Raw genomic sequence first — 20,313 nt, forward strand, 5'->3', positions numbered from 1 at the left:
AATATTTTATTTAATTTCTAAAAATTTTAAGATAGTAAATATCGATTATTTGTTTCAAGCTAAAATAAGCATAACTCCGTTAGTATGGTGCTTGTATTATAAACCTCGAGGTCAGGGTTCAATTCTCCCACAAACTTAATTGATTTAATACCTTTAAAAATATATTACCATGTTATATTTTGAGAAAAAAATGTAGGATATTATAAACCGAACTATCAAAACATTGATCTCTTTCTTTTTTCTTTTTTTCTTTAAATTATTAGTTGTTCTTATGAGAGTTGGGATTTAACCTCGTTTATTACATGTCATCCTTCTACTTTTCCAGATCTCTAATAATTAGGGTCATTACTTTTTAAACATACAAAATATTTGATTATTGATGTAAATATTTTATTTTAAAACACTAGTGGCGACTTTAAAATAATTTACAAAAATAATAATCACTAATAATAATTAAACAAATAAATAAAACCTTTGTTTGGGGGTCCTACAAAATTATAAAGAATAAACTAAAACTAAATTTAAAAAAAAAGTAAAATAAACCTAACATCAAGTTTTCTACCAACACATTTAAAATAACTGAAAACATAAACTGAAGGGTCCAGTTCCATACGACACGATCATCCCTTCATCATTCACTGGACCTTCTTTCTTGGTCTTCACTCATTTCTTCTCTTCTTGAAACTCCTCTTCTTTACGTTGGTTTTGAGGAAATCTTTCTTTTTCTCTTTCTTTTCTGATTCAGAATAAAACTCAAGACTCCCACGGAGGCAGGTCATGCACCAAAGGAAATCTTAACACACAATTTCTTTTATATATATATATATATATATATACATCTTTAGAATTCAAGGTTTTGACAAAAATTTGGAATCTATTACCAAAATTTCTTGAGATGGAGCCAATTTAAAGAAAATGATTACAGATTCACTCAAATCACAACCAACAAAATTTAATTTCTAAACCCAAACTTTAAAATCAAGAAACTAACAAAAAGATAGTAAAAAGGAAGTTCGGGGTCAAGAGAACTTTGTTTAGACAATTAAAATCTTTTGTAAAAATAATCAAGAATTCTAATTTCGAAAGAGTGTTTTGTGAAGTCTTGTAAAGAAGATTAAAAGAAAGTAAATCCTTTTGGGTTTTTCTAAAATTGGGCAGCAAGATAATTGTTTCTCTCAATCAATTGTAAAAGAAGGAACGAGTATTTTTAGTCAAACTGATCTCTATCACCGAATGAATCTCAATCTTGCAACCAAAATCAATCTACAATTAACTATTCAACAAACTAATTAATCTATTTTTTTTACATGATTGTTTATATTTGACTATTTCAATCTAAACGATTTTTTCAAGATTTTTTATACACGATCTTTTAGACTTGATTACCCTGACGATGGAAAAAATGGCAGCGAAAAAGAAAGAGAAAAAGAAGAAAGACAATAGAAAAAAAAACCGGATTTGGTTAAAAAAAATCAAATTTGTTATCCAAACCTAATCAACGTTAAAAAAAGAAGAGAAAAATAAGAGACAATAGAAAGAATTCGCAACGGAAAAAAAAGAAGACGAAAGGAAAAAAGACGATAGAAAAAGGAAGAGAAAGATGGAAGGACAAACTTGAAATATTTAAAAAATAGGCCAAACATGGGTCGTAAATATTTTAGTAGTTTGTTCTATTTATGAAAATTTCCCTATAATGAATAAGATTTTCATCAAGATCCATACTAATGTTCTCACAATTATAAAGTTTATCAAAGATTATACTAATCTTATTGAAGAATTGGGATGTAGAAAGAGGGTTCAAATGAAGCTGATTTCGATCGAGCTAACATGTGGAAGAAAGCTCGAGTTAACAACTAAGGGGAGTATGACAACGACAATATTCTGCAAGCCATCCACAAAATAGTAAGACTACTTGTAGATTACACATTTGAATTTACCATACATAAGCATTTCTATAACTTAGATTAGTTTTGCTATCGTTTTAGGATGAGATCTCAATGCATACTGATTCATCGTTCCTTAAAAGAAACTTTTCTAATGATGTCTTAACCCAAGCATTGGGTATGAAAGAGCATCATGGTCGTGTCCGTGGGGTCAGTGGGTTCTTACAACTTACTTTCATTTACTTAAAAAGACATCAAAATGTAAGGAGAAAATTCCACTTGAGAATAAAGAACTTTGAAGGCGCGATAGTGATTTAGAAGCACTTATTCACTAAAATTTGTCTACACCCACTATCTGGACACGTGAGTTGTTCAAAGCCAAATTTCTTGAAGGGGATTGAGTCGAAAAAGATAATCAGAGAGAAGAGTAAGTTGAAAGTGGTCAAATGTCAAGAATATTCGATAAACAAAAATAAGAGGACAGAGGTGGAATTGATGGAGAAACCAAAAGAGAATGAATCTAAAGGGAAGAAGGTGGAGAAGATTAATATAAATGACAATGAAGTGGTGTTGGACATCTTCAAGGTACATGATCCATTAATAAACTCAAATGTCTAATATTTATGTTTTACTGAATGTGAATGCTCTTCTTGAATTAGGGGAGGGCTTTAACAAAAATGTCCAAGGAAAGATAAGTTGTCTATGAGTCGACATCAATTTTACCAATAGCTTTGAAGTCGATAATCAGATATGTTGAGAAGGTAATAGACAAATATTCCAATCTCACTATTCCACTACCTGTGGGCATTTTTTGTATCAGTCGAAAAGTTCTGTACTCTAAGAGGACTGACTTAAGATGCGTACGACGATACAGTGTTCTGCCTTGACTCACTAAGGACAACATCAAAATCAACTTCAAGATATGTAACCGACACGTAAGTTAATCTTGTATGTCATGTAGTGTTGATTCTAATGCACGTACAATGTTTTAAAATTTGCACAATCTTATCTTGACAAAACAGAGCAATAACAACTTTTCAATTACAAAAGAACATTCAAAAATGCCGAAAATAAACTTTATGGTGAATAGTAAAATTATAATGAGTAGGTTTTCAATGAAAGTGTCATTTTTCATTTTGTTAAGAAAGTTTCTTATTTCTTTTAGCAGTAATGACCTTAGTGTAGTACAAAGAGTTGAGTCCTTACAATATCATTTTGACATGATCTAAACGATCATTTACCACCGTCAACATGACCGTTTACTATGATAACATGATCATTTAAATTTAAAGTCATTTTTCATCATTTAAAAAGAACTACATGATCATATTGATATGATCGAAACAATCGTTTACCATAGTCAACACAATCGTTAGATTTGAAGTTTTTAACGATCATTTACATTGGACTATACGATCGCTTACCATAATCAACACGATTGTTTTCCATGATTGACACGATCGTTTAACATGGTTAACGCACTACAACAAATTGGGCTTTTAATAGTCCTCAAAGATAGCACATTTTAAATTAAGCTATTGAAAAGAAAAATAATAAAAAATAAAAATAGTAATTAAATCAAATCCTACGCTGCCCTAAAATTAGACCAAATTTTTTCTTTTCGTCATCTCTTTTCTCTACACGCGTGCTAGTCGATCGGCCCTCACATTGTTCAATCGACTTCATCTCCTCACATTATTCAATTGATTTCTCATCTCTTCATCGACTGGCCTCTCACGACTTTCGTTCAACCGACGATGATGTCGCTTCCATCTCTGTCTGTCGTTTCTGTTCGAAGTTGTCTCTACAAGGGAACTCGTCGCTGTCCAATGTCTTACACTTGAAGCCTAATGATTCGAGGTTAGTCTTCTTCTTTTATAGGTTAGAAACTTGACTGAATGATTGCCAATAGTGGCAATGAAGTAGGAAATGTTTGAGGATCACCGTTCGTTGGTTCGCGAGGTTCAAGAGTATTGAAACTTGTAAAGAAGTTGTTTTGCGAGGTTCAAAAGACGTTTACTTCAAAACTTGCCATTAAACTATTTGATATGTGGTTAAATATGATATGTAGTTGGAATGCCTACAAATTAGATCAGTGGGTAAAATGTTTTATATTCATAATTCTTTTTGCTTATAAGTACTCTAAAAACAATTATGATTTCAAAAGATTATATGGTTATTTGAAAACTGAAGTTAGTGTAGAAAAGTATTCCACAGAAGGCGGAAGATCTATTATATCGGATTTCTATGGTCCCAATTTTGGCAAGCATGTTGAAGAGCCACTTTCTAAGAGTACCACTACAAGAAATCGGGATTCTCCCAACGCAGAGAAAGACGTCGGCAGAAAAATCATCGGGAATAGCTTGCTCTTTCGATGCCAAACGTTAGACGTCGGGAACAAAAGCTTTTCCCGATGCATTATCTTAGGCGTCGGAAAATTCGTCGGGAATAAGGACCATTCTCGATATTGATATGGTGCATCGGAAAAGCCATGTCGTAATTAAGGATGAATTAATTATGGCGGACATGTATCCCTAACGCTATATTGTATGCGTCGGGGACAACGTCGTGAATAAGGCTCATTCTTGATGTCATTTTGGTGCGTCGGGAAAGCCTCGTCGTAATTTACGATGAATTAATTACGGTGGATATGTATCCCTAACGCTTTACCTTATGCGTCAGGGATGACATCGGGAATAAGGACTATTCCCGACGCAGTAATGGTGCGTTAGGAAAGGTCCTTAATTTTCAATGCCGTAAGTGGGATCTCCCGACGGTTTCATGATGCGTCGGGAGATCCCCTATAAATTCATTTCAGTTTTGTGAATCACAGAACTGAGAAGAACGAAAGAGTTAAAGGGAGAGACAAACCGCTGCCGCCGTGCCCTATCATCGTTGTCGTCGCCGTCGTCCGTCCTTGCCGTCATCTACCGCCATGCATTAAGGTAAGTTTAAAATCTAAAATTTCTAGGTTTAGGGTTTTTTTTAAAAAAATTGTTTTGGGTAATTTTCTATTTTTGTATTGAATGTGTGTTGAATTTGTTGAATTGAAATTTGAGTGGGGTTTATTGATGAATTGAAATTTGAAGGGGGTTTATAATTGAATTGAATTTTGAAGGGAGGGGGTTTGAATTGAAAATGTAATATGTGTTAATATTTGTTTTGACTATCCTGCTGTTATGGTAGCCTGTTTGTGTTGAATAACTTTGTTGTTGATTTGAGATGACTATCCTGTAGTTATGGTAGCCTTTTTTGTTTTGAATTTGTTTATGTTTGGGATGGTTTCAAGGGGTGGTAGTAGGGTAGCTTGTTAAGTTAGCGTTGTTGGAAGAGGTGGGTAGGATGCGGAGATACAATATTTTGTTATTAATAATTACATTGTGTTGGCTATCCTACCATTATAGTAGCCTATGTAAAAGTTAGTTTTAGTGAAAATTTTGAGATTGTATATTACTGAAAAATAGTGAAAATTCAATGGAGTAAGTTATGGATGTGAGAGAGGGAGAGAGAGATGTTTCTAATCAACCTATTTATGTTGTAGGGACTTAAACGATGGACAAGGGTTGGATGAAAATTAGAAACAAGTTCTCCCTTAAGTATAGACAGGGAGTGACCCAATTTTTAGAATTTGTCAAGTTTCACGTAGATGCCTACAGACGATTAAGGTGCCCATGCAAGAGATGTTTGAATTTAAGTTGGAGCTCATTAGAGGGTGAGGAACGACATCTACTGAGTATTGGAATTATCTCCCTACTACACAAAATGAGTTTATCATGGAGAGTCGTTAAGCTTTAGAGGTACAGAAAACTTTGAGGAAGGAATTAGTAGTAATAATCCTTTTGATGAAGGAACTAGTAGTAGGCAATTTAATGAAGGAGATGATATGTTTGGTATGCTAAATGGTTTACAAGCCCCGATTGAACGTGAAGAGGAAATAGAGGAACGTCGTTTGAAAGATGAAATGCGATGAATGTTGGGGTAGATATAGATGAAGATAGAATAAACATATTTTAGGACTTATTGAATGAAGCATGTAATGAGTTGTACCTCGGTTGTTCTGAATTTTTGTCATTGAATTTTTTGGTTAAGTTGATGCATGTGAAGTTTCTAAATGGTTGGAGTAACAAGTCATTTGACATGTTGTTAGAACTCTTAAGAGCAACGTTTCCAATGTGTAGTACTACTATCCCTAGTTCATTTTATGAAGCAAAACGAAAAATTCGTGACTTGAGCTTGGGATACGAGACAATGCGTGCAAGTATGACTGTATATTGTATTGGAAAGAGTTTGCTGATTTGCAACATTGTCCTACATGTGGCGAGGCTAGGTACAAGGTTAATCATAATAGAGGAAAAAAATTCCGCATAAGGTATTGTGCCACTTTTCTTTGATATCGAGATTACAACGCTTGTTTGTATCACAGGAAGGGTCTGCTGACATGAGATGACATAGGAATAAACATATTGAAACAGATGATGTGTTGAAACAACCAACTAATGTAGAAGGGTGGAAGCACTTTGATTCTGAATATCCTGATTTTCTTCTGATCCACGGAACATGCGTTTGGGCTTGGCTTCAGATGGGTTTAACTCATTTAGTCAAATGAGTACCTCATACAGTATGTGTCCTGTTGTGTTACTTCCTTACAATTTGTCACCATGGAAATGCATGAAATAGACAAAATTCTTCATGTCACTGCTTATACCTAGTCCTAAATCTCCTGGTAGGAAAATTGATGAGTATCTCCAACCATTGATTGGGGAATTGAAAGAGTTATGGACTTTTGGGGTGCGTACGTATGACTCTCTTACAGGTCAGTTATTTCAGTTATATGCAGCTTTGTTGTGAACGATTAATTACTTTCCGGCATACGGTGACCTATCATACTTTGTAAGTTGGAAAGAATATTTTCACCTGTCTTCTTTAGCGTTATGGTACACTTAGCTGATCACTTACCATGTGAAACGAAGCTTACTGGTCTGGTTTGTTACAGTTAGATATATCCGATTGAAAGAAGTCTACGCACGTTAAAAAAGTATGTTAGAAACAAAGCACGTCTTGAGGGGTCAATTTCAAAAGCATATGTCATGAATGAATCAAGCACCTTTTGTTCACGTTACCTAAGTGGTATAGAAACTCGATTCACAAGTGATGGACGAAATGATGATACCATTGTAGAGGACGAGGTAATTGGTAACTTTGAAATTTTCAAGCAGAAAGTACGACGTTTAGGTGTGTCAAGTATTCGTGCTATATCTTAAAGGGATAAAAGCTTTTTACACAGCGGAAGAATTAATAGAGCCATAACTCAATTTAATTGGAACCTAAAAAATACCATTTGGAAAATTAAATTACAAAATTCTATGGCTAAACATGCTTTCAAGAAAATACAGAGAAGTATAACTTACGCTCGTTGACGACTCTGAATCTACCGATCACCAATTTGGACACCACCACTTGGAAACCTTCCTATTCTCTGATTCAGATGGTTTGTGGGAACCAAAATTGGATTGAAGGAATTTTTTCAAGGAGAAAAAGTTTTTCTAGAGAAAATGCGATGATATTTCAAAAATCACAGAACTCCTATTTTGTTACGCAAAAAATTCTCTTTTTCAGACAGAAAAAGTGGAAAGTTAAAGAGAATAAATGGGAACATGGAAAAATCACCTACGTTCCCTATTAACTTAATAATTATTAAATTAATATATATTAAACTAATTAATTAATTTAATAATTAATTAAATCATATTTAATTAATATTTTTATTTAAATATGATTTAAATGAATATCTCTCGCATAACCTATAGTTTTAATTTAATTAGTTTAATTAAACCAAATTAAACTAAATTATTAATTAATTCTCTAATTAATTAATTTCTAAATTAAATATCTTATATTTAATTTAATCCAAAATTTGAATCATATTCAAATATAAATTTCTCTCAAAACCTATAGTTTTAATTTAATTAGTTTAATTAAACCAAATTAAACTAAATTATTAATTAATTCTCTAATTAATTAATTTCTAAATTAAATATCTTATATTTAATTTAATCTAAAATTTGAATCATATTCAAATATAAATTTCTCTCATAACCTATAGTTTTAATTTAATTAGTTTAATTAAACCAAATTAAACTAAATTATTAATTAATTCTCTAATTAATTAATTTCTAAATTAAATATCTTATATTTAATTTAATCCAAAATTTGAATCATATTCAAATATAAATTTCTCTCATAACCTATAGTTTTAATATGTATCACATACAAATTAAATTTAACCTATAGTTTTAATACAAATCTAATTCATATTAAATTAATATTTGAACTCATTCAAATATTTTATTCTCTCATAATATAATTTTGAATCATATCCAAAATTAAATTTATATAATAAAGTCTAATTAAAATATAAACTTCATATTATAATGTATCAACATACATTATATTAATTCCTAAAGTAAATTTGAATATTTCAAATTACAACCAATATAAATAAATCTCATTATTCTTTATGAGCAAAGAAGGGAGCCTAATGGACCTACAAATTAGATGCTACAACGATATGAGATTAATTGGCTAAACTCATTAACCACATTAATCAATATTCGTTAACTGTGTGTACACTCCACTAAAAACTCACAGTTGAACTCTTCTCGTTGTAGATATATTTTTGTGTCCACCGATATAGACCAATATCAGTAAGTCCTTCACAAGTGTTCGTAAAACCAGCTGGGTCAAATTACCGTTTTACCCCTAAGTTACTTCTAGTCCTTAAATATCAGTGCTCCTCTAATGAACAACCTGTTTATGGTCCAACCACTAAACAGAAACCCCTCTCGTGCTATAGAGAGGGTAGGACCCTTTGTTTAAGTCCCGACGACACCATTGAAAGAAACACTTATCTACTTACCCTAAAGGTGGAAAAAAGTGAATTTCATCTTGTGTGATTATGTTCTCAGCTCCCTACTCGGTCTTGTCCCCAAAATGATAAGCATATTGAGTTGACAATTTGGCCACTCGCACTCATACAAATCAAAGGACAATCCTTCGTAAACAGGAGCTCATAATACACTCAGGATTTAGACTAAGTTACCTATGTCATCCTGATGAAATAGAAACTCAACTAGTTAACGGAGTTACATCTAGTGATTACTATTTCGAGGTCCGGTCAGCAAACTCATTACATAGGATACTCTCACGCGCATGTTGCATACATGAACACATTGGATCAATGTGTTTGTATCAAAATACAAAGTAAGTCGTATCCATAATGTTAACAGGATAAGGTACCCAACCTTAACCCTATACTATAGACCCTTTAAGCTGATCTTGAACATAAATCTCCGTATGTCTCTACATACTGTTTAAGACTCATCGAACAACTTAGGATGTTAGTTTATTGAATTTAAGTTATTAAGACAAAACTAATAATATAATCAATAACACTTATTGAAATTATAATAATAAAACACTTTATTAATAATGATCAATTAATTATATTTACTATCTACGAGTTTTAGGACATAAAACCCAACAATATCACAGAAAGAGAAACGACTATTCCATTGGTACATACTGAACAATGTAGACGAAATATCAGAGTATCACAAGTAAGCATTCCTCATCTTCGTAATTCTTAAATATTTGTTATGCATTGTTCTTACAAAAAGTAAACTCATCCTCATCCCTGTTAGAAAAAATTTGAGACAATACGTCGACATGCTCAAAATGCTATGAATTTGTATAAAAGACATGAAGGGGCATTTCCTGAATGGTTTCTAATCAGAAGGGCAGTCTATCTTGATCATTAAATGACGACTTACTTGAATAGTCACTAACAACTGATTGAGTTAGTTTTGCTTTGTCCTGTGACATTTTACAAATCTAGCAACTTTGAGTTGTCCTCCATTATCCTGCAAAATGAAAAATCATAAGGCTTTTAGGATTGTCCGCCATTATCAAACAGATGAAAAATCACCAGAAGAATTGAATAGAAAAAAGAACGGAACCTATGAAACTCGAAAATCATTGAAAATAATTATTCCAAGTAGTTGTTCTGATAGAAACCAAACTGGCATTGATCCCATATTTACCTACATATAAGATTATCCATCCAACTAAAATCCACCAAAGCCAAACAACACTAGTCATCCCTAAATGCACAGCAAACACCCAAACAACTAAACTTAAGCAACTAATAGTGTGTAAATTATTACTAAGCTAAGGGTTACAAATAAGTAGAAAGAATTAGACATACAACAAAACTTACAAGGATTGGATTAATATGATTTTACAATAGATCCCATGCTAAAAATTTTTAACTAGAAATTTCATGATTTCTTCAATCAATTTTTAGAAAATGAGAGTACTCTACATGAATTGAAAAACAAATCCAATAGGTGCTTCGATCTATAACTTTGAAGGCATAGACATCAATTCTCAATAGAGCCAATAACTCCAATGATCATTACCAAACAATTATTAGACCGTAATAACCATCTAATCCTCTATAGACACATTAATAAAATTTCAGCAGTTGCATGTCAATATACCATAGCCATTCATAATATCTAGAAGTATTTGTCCTTTATTTCCTTTCCCTTCTCTTGTTGAGCCTAAAAAATAAACCAACAACAAAAAAGGAGATGTAATTACATGAAAATCCACTAGGAATCACAACCCTGTATACAGCATGTCAACACAAAAACCAACATGAGATAGACATTAAAAATAAGCTTCTTCTTCCTTATGTTCTGGAAACCTTCGTCATTATTTTTTCATCTTTTTTTATCTTTTTCCATTGTTTTCCGAACTCATTGAACTCGAGAAGTTATTTAAAGTAGCATGAGTGCATATAGGTGTTATAAACGGGAGAGAGATCCACTAGAAATCATGACGAAAAGTAAACTCAGATGCAAGGTAGCTAAATTCATCCTAAATTAGAACTTTGGTAGCCAACAAAAATGGTAACATAGGTTCCCAACAATGTAGGAGCACATGCATAATTCAGTGGAAGTGTATGAGAAAAACCTGACAAACATAATCAGGAAAACATCAACTGCATGGAGTAAAAACAATTAAAACATTAACCATCAGAATGATCATAATCACCCAAAACACACTAAACAAACTCAATCCTAATTCTTGGCATTCCTACCATGCCAAAGTCCTATAACCAACTTAAAGAAGCATAAAACCAATAAACAAACAAAAAGAATTATAATCAACCACGAAACAATTAAAACAAACACAATAAAGAAAAATTTTAAAACATATAAATATAATGAAAACCCTAGACCGATAAGCTCTTATATTCATGAAAAAGAAGAGGGGAAAAACTAAATAAAAGAAACAAAAACAAAACCCTAAGCGGCAAGGAATCGAAATTTCTATATACCACTTCAAGCACCCTCCTTCTCTTCATCTTCATATTGGTAAAGATAAATAGAAGATATGAAGTTTCAATTCTTGACAAGATAACCAAGCAAACATAGAGTCCAATGCATTCTTCTGCCAACAAAAGCACCATTTATATTCAAATATTCAAAGTTCTTACTGACATTCTATCAAGATGAACATTACAATTGCTAAAAAATCCTCTTATTTTTCCCTCTCTTTTAATCAAATAACAAGACATACAGTTTAAGTAGTATCATCCTTAACTATGATACCATTAATTTTTCAAGTTCCTTGTAACTAAAAGTGAAAAGAAAAATTCAAATCCAAATGGATCACCACCAGCCATAAACAACATGTTCGCATTTACGTTTCAGCCATCTAAAACAACATAACTATTTAACTATGTAGCAAACTAACCTCGAATTTATTGACAGTAGTATGCGATTACTGCCTCATCTCTTTCCAACTCATATAGCAAAATTATTGAATATGGCATTAGAAAAAAAAGATGGTAATAGCTTTTCAACTGATATAACACAAACATAGACAAAATAGCCAATTAAGAGACCAATCAAACCAAAACTGTAATTCAAATAAAAACTGAAAATATAAACACATAAAAAGAAGATGCATACTATTGTAATAGGTTCTTGATCATAAATATAAACACGTACATATTTTATTAAAGATAAACACATAAACGATTCAAACACAAACTATTATAACTCACCCCTAATAACGTAAAAATATAATAATGTGAGAGGCTGACTAATATGGAATTAAGGAGAGAACTAATGTTCAACAAACTTGCATTGCAAAAACCAATACAGTATTTTCAATTTTTAATTAAAAGAAAAAGAAAACGCCGTTAATTGATAGAAGGTTCTGAGAGTCAAGGTTGGGTTCTCCTCCTTCCTCCTCTCCCAATCTCAGTCTTTGCTTGCCTTTGGAATCCCTTTCTCTTTCTTTCCATCTCTATCTCTCCATTTTTCTTTCTCCACAGCTCACACAGTAGTTGAGTTTCATGAATTTAAGCTCTCCCAAAATTCCAAATTCTCCATTTCTTCTTCTTCTTCTTCTTCTTCAACTTCTCTCAAAAATCCAAACTATAATCATCACCATTTCTCATTCTCAATCTCCTTCTATCTCCAAATTTTCCTTCAATTTCTCCCATTTTCCCCTCTTGAGGCTTGTTATTCCTTTCACTTTTCTCTCCATTTTCTCAACCCCCTTCGTTCTCTCCTTTTCCCTTATCCTCTCTCTTCCAATCCTCGTCCTTCTCGCCCCCAATCCATCCCATCCCCCCACTAGACGATCACGACGACCTCTTTCTCTTCAATCGCACCAGTGTTGGATCAAATTCCAACAACCCATCTTTCTTCCTCCTCCAACCCTAAATTGAAGATTGCTTTCCTCTTTCTCACTAATTCCGACCTCCATTGGGTGTAAGAATTTGATTCAAGAGTTTTATTGAGATTGTATCTAAAGAACGACATTTATGGAAGAAGATACATACTATTATAATAGGGATTCAAATCAATATCGACTAGAAGTTCAAATTTCGACAGAAGTGAAAGGTAAAGTTAAAGAAAAAGAAGAAAAATATAGAGAAAAGAGAGTACCTTGACGAAGAAACAAACGACATTTTGGCAGCTTTTGGAAAGGTTAAGGGTGGATGTTCAAATCTGATAGTTTGGTCGGTGAAGTGAGGTTTTGAGATGTTGAGACTTTGAGAAAGAGCATGAGGGTTTGGAGATCTGGGAAAACTGAAGCATATTTTATTAAGTTTTATTTTAATAAATTTAAATAAATTATTTAATGCTTTTATCTTTTATGACAACAAATAAAAAAAGCCTAGGCTTTCCCAAGACAAAGAAGAGAAGAAAGAAGTTTCAGAGCAGAGCTTTATCAAAACTGATCTTTATCTTGTGTTTTCAAAGTAATAGGTTGAATAGTCCAGAGGTCTCGACTGAAAGGAGAGAGCGTAGGAGGAGTCTGAAATCTACCAGTCCGTTTTAATCACGATAAGATCATTACTAGCCTATTATATCCTTGGTACGCCAAACTGCAACCAGGAGATGGAGATTCCTTCCTTTCTCTATTTCTAATACGCGCGGACCGGGGACACTGCCGGTCGAGCTCTCCCTCAATTCTTTCTCGAACCCTCTCATCCTTCTCTGATTAGTTCTTTCTTGTGCAGTTATCCGCCGGGGTCTCAGGGGTGAGGCTGAAAGCGAGAAGAGCGGAAAGAAATGACGATTAGAATCGACTTCATTCCCCGAGAGTCAAGCTATTCTAACCTCTCGTCTGACCGGTCCGTGCTAGTTTAATTAATCACTGTGAAGAGATGAGTCAGACTAGGCGGCCGGCTACTTTGAAGGGAGAGCTTGTTCTTGGCAGCTTCTTCGCAGACTCTTCCTCTCCTTCTTGGTTCTTGCCTTGGATTCATTCCCCTTCTTCTTCGGCGGCTTCTGACCACCCTTGGCAGACTTGGAGGTTAGCAGGCACAGAGAATCGTCCCTTTCTTCTACTTAGTTTCTCACGGAAAGGTAGGATCTGAAAACAAAAACACTAATTTTAACATTTTATGATAGTTTTTTCTTTCGTCCTTTCAATTTGGGTTGTAATGAACTGTTATAGAATGTCATTTTTCTTGTAGTGATTGTGTTGTATTCATAATGCTCACTACAAGAAATCAGGGGATTCCTGACGCACTAACAACGTCGAAAGTTGGAACGTCAGGACAGATGCATGTTCCCAACGTCGTTTTGTATATGTCGGGACTCGTCGAAAATATTATTTTAATATTACGTTTTCCCGATGATTCACGAAGCGTGTCAAAAAACAAGAAGACATTTCGGACATCTAGGTTTACAACGTCGAGAATAGTTCATAATTAAAATAAATATTTAACTTATCCCGATGTCCCATGCAAGTCGTCGGACATGGTGACACCTGTATCTGATGATTCTCGTCCGACATCAGAAATTGGTATTATATTTTCTGACAACTTGCATGGGCGTTGGAAATACTTGTATATTAATTATGGCGTCAAGTATACGGTGGAACTTCTGACGTCTTCGTGGTGCGTCAGGAGTTTTCCTATATATTTCGTTTTAGTTCTGTGAAAGACAGAATTGAAACGAAGGAAAGAGGAGAAGAGAAGAAGGACCGTCGCCTCGTCGCGCCCAAGCTTCCTTTCGCCGTCGTCTGCCTTGTCGTCACCGCTCCTCGCCACCGCACTGTCATTCTTCCTTTTCTAGTAAGTTTAAAGCAATTTCTTATTAGTTTTGAAGTTAATTTAAGTTAGAAATTAGTTTAGGTTAGTTGGTTTATAATTTAGTTTTTTGAAATTAGTTTAAGATTGAATATTGAATTAGTTGTGAAATATGGATTGAAAATTTGAGGGGGCTTATTTGAGAAATTGGGTTGGAAAATTTAAATTTTGGTTCCAAAATTTGAAAATTTGAAGGTGAAGAGTTAATTGAATGGAATGGGTTAAGAATTAGAGGAGGGTTGAATTGGAATTTTGATTTGGGGGGTTGAATTGGAATTTTTGAATAGGGGAGGGGGGGTTCAGTTGGAATTTTGAAATGAAGATTGATAAATTGAACTTTTCAAGGAGGTGAGGTAGGTTTAATTGAATATTCGAAGGGGACGGGTTGAAAATTTAATGGGGGGTTGAGGATGAAATTTTGAGGGTGGCAATGAATAGGTTCGTTGAGTATTAGATGCTCAGCACCTTTAAAGAGTTTCGGGACGACTGTTACAGACACTTCAAAAAGTACAATGACCTCGAAGAGGCTCGTGCCAACCCACCACACCTATTGGTGGGACATGATGAGGATTGACACTACCTCTGTGACCACTACATGAGCCGTGCATTCCAGATGAGCAACCAAACCATTTTTCATGGTTAATTATGATTTCAACTTTTAATATGTATAAGAAATAAACAATATAATTATTTTCATGCAGAAGCAATCATGGACGAACAAGGCTACTAGACAGAAGCAGCCTTACAATCATAGCAGCGGGTCAAAGTCGTTTCTGCAACGATAGCACAAGCTCGTTGAGCAAAGAGGAGAGTCGGTCAACCATGTTTAGTTGTTCTAACAAACACACGTTCGAGACGGGACCTTCGTGTCCCAGGCTGCGGAGGATGTGCATATAAGTTATCTAAGCAACACTTCTGCTCTTATTTGTCCTATTTAATATATAATATATTTTTTACTTACTAAGATAGTTTTTAAATTTGTTGCATAATCAAATGCTAGAACTCCAGTTCAAGCCTACCCTAGAGGATACTCAGACACTCTCTAGGGATGAGATATGCAAAACGGTGTTGGGTAGACGATCAGGCTACTCAAAAGGCCTTGGTTGGGGATTCAAGCCTAAGGCTCGCAGAACGGCCAGTGCGAGCAGTGCCACGACCTCATGTTTACAATCCGCGGTAGAGCTCCAATTACGGATTGTGCTTGATGAAGCTATGCTACGAATTGAAGAACATACAAGAAATCATGAAGCGTTAGCTTCAGAAGTGGAATGAATGTGGAAGTTCATAGAAGACATGAGTCGAAGGACCACCACATTATCCCTAGCTTTGCAATACGTATATATGTTTTCACTATTCTTAAGTTCTTGAAATGACAGTACCCAATGATGATATGCATTACTAAATTTAGGTACTTTTGTATCATTGTAAGACCCTTAATGTAGAATGGCGTATGGGGCTCGTTAGGAGACGTATGACTTTCTTTGCGCTTTTTTTGGAACGAGGAATATTTTTTATTTCTATTATGAACTTTGTTACATTTTTTGAATTTCTTTGTATTATGAACATTTAATTTTTTTGTTGAATTTCTATTTGTATCTCGTAATTTACTAATTTACTAATTTATTTTAAATTTTCTTTAATTGAATCGAAAACAAATGCAAATATTTCAGGAAGATTAATCTTACAGGAATTAAATCTTACAGGAAAATATTATACGAAAATATTCCCAAAAAAAATTTAAAAATTACATATTTAAAATATTTTCCAATGAAGTATATACGTCGGGAATATGGCGCAAACGTCACATCGGAGATGATTATTGTCGACACATAGATGACATCAGATATACAAACGTCAAAACTGTGGATGTCGAGGATGCCTTGTCACCAACGAACAATAGACGTCGATAACGATTAGGTTGGAAGAAGTGTATTCTCGACGCCTTTTTGGTGACGCATCGAGAATTTCTCTTCCAATGCATTTCTTTCGACGGTCTTCCCAACGTCGTGTTCTGCATCGAGAATTCAGTTTCTAACGTTATTAACACTTATTCGTATTTATGCGTCGGGGAGTCATCCTATAGTGGCTTGATCTTCTTGTTCCTAAGGTGTAGTATTGTATGTGTCTTGGTTTTGTTTTATACAATGAAAGATAATAATTAGGTAAGGTATATATATATTTGAGTAGTTGAAAAGTTAAAAGTACAAAGCCATGAAGAAAAATTTTGTCGTTAATAGATAAAATTAATTCTACCAATATGCCGGGTTGGGTTGGCTAAGGGTATGTCAAGTCTAAGTTATGGGGTACGCTGTGGTTTATTCCTATTTATTTTATCTAGCAAGAGTGTCATCATCCGTGGGGGCTTTGTCTCGAACGATGTTTCTATGATTGTTCGGTTTATTATTACTATTGTGTGTGCTCGTGCTACTTCCTGAGAAATATTATTGGCATGCCTGGGAGTTTGTTTTTTTCCTATTCTCTTTTTGTCTTTATCTGTTTGGGTATGTGATGTTTTGAGTTTTGGTGTATCCCCATTGGGCTTTTCTTGTCCTTTACTGGTACGTTTTGTTTTGTGTCTTTTGCATGACTCCCAACTGTATTGTGGTTGTTTAATATATATGTTTCTTTTTATAAAAATGTCTAATTGTAATTATTAAGCATAAAGGTAACTTTAATAATGTGTAATACAATACTTTTCGTATCAATGAGGAAAGCAAAAATCTAAAAGTTTCTCCTTGCATACGCTCAGCTGCGTAGGTTTTTTTGGAAGCAATTTTGTGCATTTTTTAAAGAGAATTAATCTTTTGTCTTATGAAGAAATATTTCTCACTCTTTTTTTTTTTTTTGTTGGTTTGAAGGGGCTACTGTTTTCCAATTCGCCTACTCCTAGCCACAGAGACACTATGGTTTGGAGGGGCTACGGTAGCCTCCAACATCGATTGAAGTTTTTGAGGTATTTGACGATTTTACAGTATTTTTTATGTAAATATTATGTTGTTTTTATATAAATTTTAAGATTAGTTTGTTTCTTTGTTTAGTCCTTTACAGATTTAGATGCTGAATTGTCTTGTTTGTTTAGGATTAGTTTGTTTCCATTTAGTTAGCTTACTAAAAAATGGAGTGAATTAGAGGATTTGGAATAAAGGGTCAACAAAGGACAGTAGAATCACATCAGTTTTTTTTTATTTTATTTTATTTTTTTTTTACATTTTTATGTCGTTCATCTTTTACCAAATAAGGATTAACAAATAAATTAAAGGATCAAGTTCCAGTATATTTTTTCTTTTTTGGGAAGACTAGTGAAAAGCTAATGGGTTTATAAATACAAACAATCCATTATCACAAAGAGCTCTTAACCAAAAGGATTCTGAACCTAGGCACATAAATTACCAAATTGAACTAGAAGGTATAGGCACATATAAATGACCAAATTGAATCATACGATATTTGAAACTTGCAACAAACTTAAGTTGATACTCAGGTGCAAAAACTCAAGAATATAATATTTAAACTAAGCTTGAAGCATCTAACATGATCAGAAGAACCTGTTTTGTTATGTGTTTGAAAAATGTTGACTTCAATTGTCAAAAGTTGTCATAATCTATTCTCATTCTTCGCTCGAAACTAGAATGTATATTTTTTGTCTTTTAGCTTTTAGTTTAGTGAGTTGCTTGCAATAAGTAATCATCTTAGTTTTCTTGGTTTCACATTGGTGGAAAATGAATCTTTATTTTTCTTAGGTTGTTCTCTCTCGATATTCACTGTTTCATCGTATAATTTGTCATGGAAGGTTGAAAGGTCCAAGTAGTTATAGGAAAATGTGATCAAGGTGATGTTTTCTTTAGCCGTTGTGTCTTTGGTATAGTTAGGTAGCTGAAGTGTTTGAAGAAAGTACTCAATCGTGAACAAGCTTCAAATTGCAGCATTAGAAATGGTTGATGTACTGCCATCATATATCTTGATTGAATCACACACACACACTGGAAAAAGAAAAGTTCTAAATTATAGCTTTTACGTATGGTTATAATATTTATATGCTAGATTAAAGGGGCTAAGGAATCACAAAAGATGTATTGCATTGTGATCTGATGTTGCTGATTAAATTGATAGCTGAAAATGTCTTTTAATTGATATATGTTCATAATCTTCAAAATGGACCTTGAAAATGATGCATGATATAAAAATGGGGGAAGTGAATGGCTATAAGTGATGATTTTCTGCGAGATTTGTATTGGAAAAGATTTAGAAATCATTGTCTATGTTAGAATGTAAATCTAAGGCTTATGATATGGTGATATGGTGGAAGGATGAGCATTAGCTATTTAGTTCGAGTTTTGAAGCTTTAGGTAGGGAAATAAGTTATTCCATGCATCTTTTATACTTATGAGCCCATGATGCCCATCCACACGCTAGAACCAAGTTAGTTTATCATGTACTTCACCATCTAGGAATGGAATAAGAAAAAAAGACTTTTAGTTTCTATTTTGTTTCTATTTCAAAGGACAATTCTATTATCAAAGTTCTTAGACTTAGAAGTTAAAGTTCTTAGTTTTAAAGCAATCCTCATTTTGTGCTTTATTACTTCTTGAATCATGCTTGAAATTACTAGTATTTATTGTGTTATGGAGTTTATGTGTGTAGCTTTAACTAATGTTGAGTGTTTGAACTAAAATTTATCAAAAGCTAATTAAGTTAAAAATTAATTTTAAGAAAAAAGTTACCTCTTTCATAGCTATAAGTTAAAACTATAGAATGATTTATATAGCAAAAAACAAAACACTATCAAAAGATTATTATAATTATTATAATAATTGGAAAAGATTAAATAACATTATTATAGCTTAATATTATAACTGCAAATACTATATTATATCATTGAAAGTGTTGGAATTTATGTCCTAAAACTCGTAGTTTGTGGTTAAATTATATTCTATTCAATAAAGTGGTTATTGAGAACTTATTAGTGAAAATAGAATACTATAATCTTGAATCCAATTAACTAAGGTCCTGAGGCTATCTAGTGTAGACTTGAACTTTATGTAGAGATATAGACGTGGATCAAGTTCCAGTTTATATACCAAACAGTCTATAGTGTATGAATAAGGTTGAACACCTTATTCTTGGAACACTATGAATGCGACCTGCTCTATAGTTAGTACAAACAATGTGATCCTAAATCGTTTATGTAGAGACGTGGGAGTGGGAGCATTATGTAAAGAGTTTTCATAAGACTGGAACCATCAAATAGTTAATTTTAAGTTATAACAATGTTGACTATATAAACTGACTATTTCGATTATGATGACCTAGGTAACTTAATCTTAATCCAGAGCTAACTATGTACTTCTATTCAAACGGTATTATCCTTAGATCTGCATAGGTGAGGGTAGCTTAATGGTGCTGGCCCAATAAGCCTCTCATTTCAGGGGTAAGATCGGGTGGATGGCTAAGAACATAAAGTGCAAGATGGAATTCACTCATACTCGCTTTAGGGTTAGTAGATAGATTGTTCTCTTAAAGGCTGAATCCAAATCTTGAACAAGGGATCTTGCCCTCTCATTGGTCTCAGAGGGATTTGGTTTATAGGTTGGACCTTAAACCAAATTTTCAATAGTGGATTAATGAGATTTAAGAAACAAGATGTAGTCTCGGTGGTAAAACGGTATTTTGACCTAGTCGAGGTTACGAACAACTTGTGAAGGATTAACTTACTGATCTTGGTTATATCAGATGGACACAAATATATCT

The 20,313-nt window shown here is 33.4% G+C and overlaps 1 long non-coding RNA gene across 3 annotated transcripts; it reads right to left on the bottom strand.

Annotated features, from left to right (window-relative positions):
- Nucleotides 1-9,426: 9,426 nt before the first annotated feature.
- LOC103491927 (uncharacterized) lies at nucleotides 9,427-13,079 on the bottom strand. Of its 3 annotated transcripts, XR_007824015.1 has the most exons (4): nucleotides 12,911-13,074; nucleotides 11,287-11,399; nucleotides 10,442-10,504; nucleotides 9,427-9,802 (listed from the first exon to the last, which is right to left on the bottom strand). It is a non-coding gene; the product is annotated as an uncharacterized LOC103491927 (long non-coding RNA). The 3 variants fall into 3 exon arrangements; XR_007824013.1 differs by lacking the exon at nucleotides 11,287-11,399 and having other exon boundaries at nucleotides 12,911-13,078; XR_007824014.1 differs by lacking the exons at nucleotides 10,442-10,504; nucleotides 11,287-11,399 and having other exon boundaries at nucleotides 9,475-9,802; nucleotides 12,911-13,079.
- Between the last annotated feature and the right edge of the window lie 7,234 nt (nucleotides 13,080-20,313).

This window comes from Cucumis melo, chromosome 10 (genome assembly GCF_025177605.1).
Source record: "Cucumis melo cultivar AY chromosome 10, USDA_Cmelo_AY_1.0, whole genome shotgun sequence".
Taxonomy (NCBI): domain Eukaryota; kingdom Viridiplantae; phylum Streptophyta; class Magnoliopsida; order Cucurbitales; family Cucurbitaceae; genus Cucumis; species Cucumis melo.